This window comes from Myotis davidii, unplaced genomic scaffold (assembly GCF_000327345.1).
Source record: "Myotis davidii unplaced genomic scaffold, ASM32734v1 scaffold151, whole genome shotgun sequence".
In the NCBI taxonomy this organism is placed as follows: domain Eukaryota; kingdom Metazoa; phylum Chordata; class Mammalia; order Chiroptera; family Vespertilionidae; genus Myotis; species Myotis davidii.
Window position 1 is genome coordinate 1,326,944 of NW_006285248.1, and position 6,483 is coordinate 1,333,426.

At 35.3% G+C, this 6,483-nt stretch overlaps 1 long non-coding RNA gene across 1 annotated transcript in view; it reads right to left on the reverse strand.

The window, feature by feature from the left end:
• The window catches only part of LOC107181852, a 20,450-nt gene that overhangs the window by 9,655 nt on the left and 4,312 nt on the right, over window positions 1–6,483 (reverse strand). The window contains exon 2 of the long non-coding RNA XR_001512569.1: window positions 2,390–2,395. This is a non-coding gene — a long non-coding RNA (uncharacterized LOC107181852). The remainder of the gene's footprint in view (window positions 1–2,389; window positions 2,396–6,483) is intronic.

Genomic DNA, 6,483 nt, shown 5'->3' on the forward strand with positions numbered 1-6,483 from the left:
GAATGTTAGAAGTGACTCTGCCCCATTTCCCGCTATTCTAGAACATGGCTGGATGTCCCTGGGAAAGAAAGGTGTCTACTGACTCCTGGGCTCTGCTGTGATAGATGCAGTCTTCAAAGGGAAGCTCTAAAATAATAGTCACATCTATGAAAAGCGAACCTTGCACAAATGGTTAGGAATAGAGATCATTTAAATGCAAGAAAACAATGCCACAGAATAATGGATTTGCTTCACCTTTCCTGATAACTGGCATTAATTAGTATTTCTTAAGTATCACATGCTTATATTTCATAAAATATTTCCTTATATAGAATCAGTACATCTTAATTTTTTAAACATTAAGTATTGCTAACATGGCAAGAACAGCAGAGCTGTCAAATGATAAAGTCTTGTCAGCAAAAAAAAATTATTAAGTCTTATGATTCATTACTTCACATTTTTCAGCTCACAAAACAAATCCACAGATCCTGATACTAACTTTAAAAAGGCCTGCTATCTTCTTGGAGTCTGCTGACGGAGTAAATAGGAGTTGTAGGCAGAAGACCTGTCTTGGAGGTCTGACTTTACCTGTATGATCTTAGGCAGGTCATTAAATCTCCTAAATCTCATGTTTCTCATTGAAAATAGCAATATAACCATCTCCAGAGGCTAGTGTGAAGATCAAATGAAATCATATACCTGAAAGGACTTTAAATGGTAGAATGCTAAATAATTATGTGTAGTCACTATTCACATTACCACATACAGCGAGGTACAAACTGTAACAGCTGAAGATAAAAAATATGAAGATTATATGTTCTTGGATTCATCAATCTGATAAATTTATCTTTAAAGATATGCCAACAAAACCCAATTTATCCTACTTTGCATTATACAATCCCATATATAAGTGGCTCTTTGCCTAAAATATGCATAACAATGACCTGAAAAGCTTTTTTTTTTTTTTTTTTTTTTTTGCCTTCTGAGCCCTAGAGATTCTGATTCAATATGCCTGGGTGAATCCAATAAACATGCTTCTTTTTAAAAATTATAGTAAAATATACAAAATGTACCATTTAACCAAGTTAAGTCTACAACTTAGTGGCATTAAGTACATTCACAGTGTTGTGCAACATCACCACTATACATCTCCAGAACATTTTCATCATCCCAGACTGAAATTCTGTACCCATTAAGCAATAACTTCACATTACCACCTTTCCCCAGTCCGTGGTAACTACTGTTCTACTTTCTGTCTCTATGAATTTGACTACTCTGGGTACTTCAAGTAAGTGGAAGCATACAACATCTGTCCTTTGTCTGGCTTCATTCTCTTAGCAAAATGTTTCCAAGGTTCATCCATGTTGCAGCATATATCAGGTTTCATTCCTTTTTTTAAAACTGATAATTCCTCATAATCTTACAAAAAAAAGGCATCTACAATATAAAGGGGAAACATCAACTATGTTTGCTATTTGCAGTTGACGTAATCCTGTATATAGAAAAATAAACACCAAAGAATCTACAGGAAAGTTACCACAGCTAGTAAAGTAATTCAGCAAAATTGCAGGACAAAACCAATACATAAAAAACAGTTGTGTTTCTACACACCTGCAATGTACAATCTGAAAATTACGAATGTAATTCCATTAGTAACTAAAAGAAGTATAACATCTAAAAGCATAATATACCTAGGGCCCTATTCCGCCTGTCCTGGAATTTTCCTAGCTTTTACTATGCTATAACGCAGTTATAATAAAGAATGTTCAGGGGGAAAAAATAAATACCTAGGAATAAATTTAATGAAGGAGCTGACTTTTAGCCTGAAAACTGCATTGCTAAAACAACAACAAAAAACTAAAAGAAGACCTAAATAAATGGAAAGACTTCCTGTATTCATGGCTAGGAAGACTATATTGTCAATACTACCAAAACAATCTACAGATCCAATGCGATTCCTATCAAAATTGTTATAACCCTTTTTTCTGCAGAAATGAAAATGCCAGTCCTCAAGTTTATATGGAATTGCAAGGGGCCCTAAATAGCCAAAACAATAATAAAGAAGATACTTCCTAATTTCAAAACTTAATATACAATGCTACAGTAATCAGTGTGGAACTGTCATAAACATAGACATATAGACAAATAGAACAGAATTAAGAGTCCAGAAATAAATCTATGTAGCTATGATAAACTGATTTTTTACAAAAGTGCCAAGTCTATCCAATGGATAAAGATTAATCCCTTCAACAAATGGTGCTGGGATAACTGAATTTCCACATGCAAAAGAGAGAGAGAGAGAGAGAGAGAGAGAGAGAGAGAGAGAGAGAGAGAAATTGGACACATAACTCACACCAAATACAAAATTTAACCTAAAATGGACTAATAACCTAAATATAAAAGCTAAAACCATGAACTTCTTAGAAGAAAACCTATGGGTAAATCATCATGGTCTTGGATTTGGCAATGGATTCTTAGTATGACACCAAAAGTATAAGCGATGAAAGAAAACAGTTAAATTGAACTTTATGAAAATTAAAAGCTTTTGCGCACAGGACATTATCAATATACTAAAAGACAAATTTTTAGTTGGTTTTGAACGGGAGAGTATATTTATAAAATCATATATCCAATAAGGGTTTAATATCAAGAATATACTATAATGATCTCCTAAAATTCAACAACAAAAATACAAAAAAGCTAATTTAAAAATGGGAAATAAACATGAATAGACATTTCTCCAGAGAAGATATAAAATGGAAAAGAAGCACATGAGTAATTATTGGGAAAAAACAAACACAAACCAAAAGCACAAAGAAACATCATTTCACACAAATTAGGATGACAATTTAAAAAAAACAAAAACAAGTAAGTGTAGGTGAGGATTTAGAGAAACTGAAACCTTTGTGCATTGCTGGTAGGAATTTAGAATGGTGCGGCCGCCATGGAAAACAGTATGGCAGTTCCTCTAAAAGCTAAACATAGCATTACCAAATGACCCAGCAATTCTACTTTTAGCTATATACCCAAAATAACTGAAAACAGAGACTTCAACAGATCCTTATATACCAATATTCATTGTAGCTTTATTCTCAATAGCCAAAAGATAGAAACAACTCAACAGATAGATGGATAAACAAATGTGGTATATATGTACAATGAAATATTATTTAGACTTAAAAAAGGATGGAATTCTAATACGTCACAACGTGAATGAACCTTGAAGACATTATGCTAAGTGAAATAAGTCAGATTCAAAAGGACAAACATTGTATGATTCCACTTATATGAAATATATAGAATAGGCAAATTCATAGAGACAGAAAATAGATTAGAGGTTGGCAGGGGCTGGAGGAGGGGGAAGTGGAGAGTTATTGCTTAATATGTACAGAGTTTCTGTTTGGGGTAATGGTTGCACAACACTGTGAATGTAGTTACTGGCACTGAATTAATACTTAAAATGGCTAAAATGGCTAATTTTATGTAAAATATACTGTATATTTTTAGCACAAAAAAATTAAAAGAAAAAGCTATTCAATATATGTACAAAAATCAGAATCCTATCCAAGTTTTTACACGTGTTTATCAGTAAGTGCAATGCATTACAAATTATTGTCCATACACAGAAATCAATTAATGTGCAAATGGTTTAGATTATAAGTAAAATAGAAAATGGGACTTGTCTATATAGAAAGGAAAAACTTTGTTTTAGCAATGATAAAAGAGTAACTGGAATTTAAGTTAGCTTATTACAAAAAGTCTGTTAATTAAAAATAACTTTTAAAAAATCTCAACTTGTTTTATTATTTATAACACTGAATCAAAGTATACGAGAACTGATCCCATTTGCAATTTGGATGCTTTAATACACATGAGCAGATTACAATATTTTTTATCAGCAGATATAAGTTTCATAAAAATAGCAATTATATTTTTTAAACTGTATAGCCATAATGCTTACTATGTAATAAGTGCTTAACAAATTTAGTGACTAAAACAAAACCAGTCAAAATTACCAGGAAAGTAGCATTAACAAAACTCTTCCAAAATCATCTTCCTCTTATAGTTTAAAAATCTTTAAAAATAATATCTGAGTAACTCAGGGGCCATATACCAAAAAAACTTTAAATTACTTATTTTCTCCAATGTATATACAATGGAAGGTTACCAGAATTTGGCTTTATGAAGATTTCTTTTACTGATTTGTTTCGCTTGCTCTGAGGTAGCCCAACCTGAAACAGAAAGTCAACAAGCAGTCATCTTTATGGCTGGATGGTTGGACTACTCCAGATACAGCTGAAGTGCCTAAAGTATTCCTGATAAACTAGTTCATATAGGAATAACATGGGTATCATTTGCATTGTTTTATTTTATCTTTATTGCTTTGTTTGCGGTTTTGTACAAAGGTTTAATTATAAATAAATTTCAATATGAAATGCAAACTTTGATAACCAGATTGTGTACTATTAGTATCAATAATTAACTTTTGACCATTAGAACTTACTCTAACATATGTTTGGGGTTTTTTTTAAGCATAAAGGATTTGGGGGGGAACAAATTACCCACTTTGAATGGACAATTTCAATTATCCTGAATCAGGCAATTTATAGCCAGAAATGACCCTGGCTGGCTATGAGAATGAGCCTCTCAGATCTCTGACTACAGGGAACATAATTGACTGAGGGCCCCAGCTGGTGCACTCTGAAATCCATCACTGTGTTTGGGTCATGCTTCTCACTAGCTGCTCCCAGTCAATGACTGAGCACAGCAGGCATACATACTAAGACAAGCCTAATCTGGGAGTTGAGGAATTCCTGTGATAGGCAACTTTCACTCAAGGACTTCCTGAGGCTTGGTGAACTTTTCTTAGAACTGCACAGCAGTGTTAGGCACTTTCACCCAAAGTTCCTTCCTTCCTCACCTCTCTCCTTCACTTATAGTCAGACTTGCATCAGAGTCTGACAACTCTCCTGACCTCCATCCTCATTTTCTCTCACAAGCAGTTCTAATAAATTTCTTGCATGCTTGATCCCATCTTGGCATCTGCTTGTCCTTTGAAGCATTATACTTTAAAAGAAAAACCTAGCCATTTTAAATGAATCATTGCTAAAATATACATCATTTGCTTCCCTGTTTGCTAAAATAAAATACAGTGAGCATGACAATTTGAATGCCTTTAGACTAGTGAAGACCTCAACCCACCTAACTCCAGACATTAGTATGCTTGAGGGGATAAACTCAGAACCACATGCAATTTAACAAATATGTACTGAGCACCTGCTATACATGAGAAATATGTTAAGCATTCTAGGAAATACAAAGGTAGGTAGGAATCTATTCTTGCCCTCAGGTAACTCCCAATATAGAAGAGGAGAGAAACCACAGATACAAATTTTAAAGGGCAGACTGTTATTAAGTGCTAAAATTGAGGAATAGAGTACTAAGGAAATTAAGAGGTTCATTTACTTAGGGGATGGACTTGTAGTAGAAAGTCTTTGTAGAGGAAATGACATTTGAAATGTACTTTGAAAGATATCCCTGGAACTTTCAGTATACCTGCCTCTAATGACTAAGGACCAAGGACAGTCCAACACAGATGCCTTCCATGCTTGCCATATTCGGCTACCCCCAAAGTGTAAATCTGTCCTATCACAATTCTTTCACAAACTCTCTTTCCCAGAGTACTGATGGTTTCTTAGTTCCCCTCCAAGTGTGCTCTGCTCCCAGTATTTCCTTTTTCATCACCATTAAAACATAAGACTTCTAAACCAGAAACCTGGGAATCAGCTTTAACTCCTCTCTCACTACCCTGTCATTCAATCATCAATCTACCCCAATTCTAAAATCTGTCCACTTTTCTTTATCCTACAGCTATTGCCCTAGTCAAGACCACCATTATCCTTTCTGTGAATTGCTGCAAAAGCCTCCTAACTGGCCTTCTTGCAGCAGTTCTGCTGCCAGTGAATCTATGCTCTACAGAGCAAACAGTGACCCTTCAAAATTCGTATCTAGTTGTCAGTACCCTGCTTAAAACCCTTCGGTGGTTCTCCACTACACACAAGACAAAATGCAATAATTTGGTTGATAAGATGTGGCCCCACACTCCAGATTCCAGCTACACAGGACTCCTAAAATGTTGAGCTCCTCTTGAACTCCAAGGCACCACAAATCCTTGGAACACATTTCCTTCTCATCCTCACCTGGCTAATTCCCACTTCTACTTAAAATGTCATTTCCAGCCCAGTCGGTGCTGCTCAGTGATTGAGTGGCAATCTATGAATCGGAGGTCACGATTCAAAACCCAGGCACATGCCTGAGTGCAGGCTTGATCCCCACCCAGTAAGGGGCATGCAGGAGGCAGCTGATAGATGATTCTCTCTCATCAGTGATGTTTCTATCCCTCTCTCCCTCTCCCTTCCTCACTAAAACCATCCTATCTAATAAAAGAGGAACAAGGTAATTAGCCGTACCTCCGCTACCCTTCCCATTGGCTAATCAGGGCGC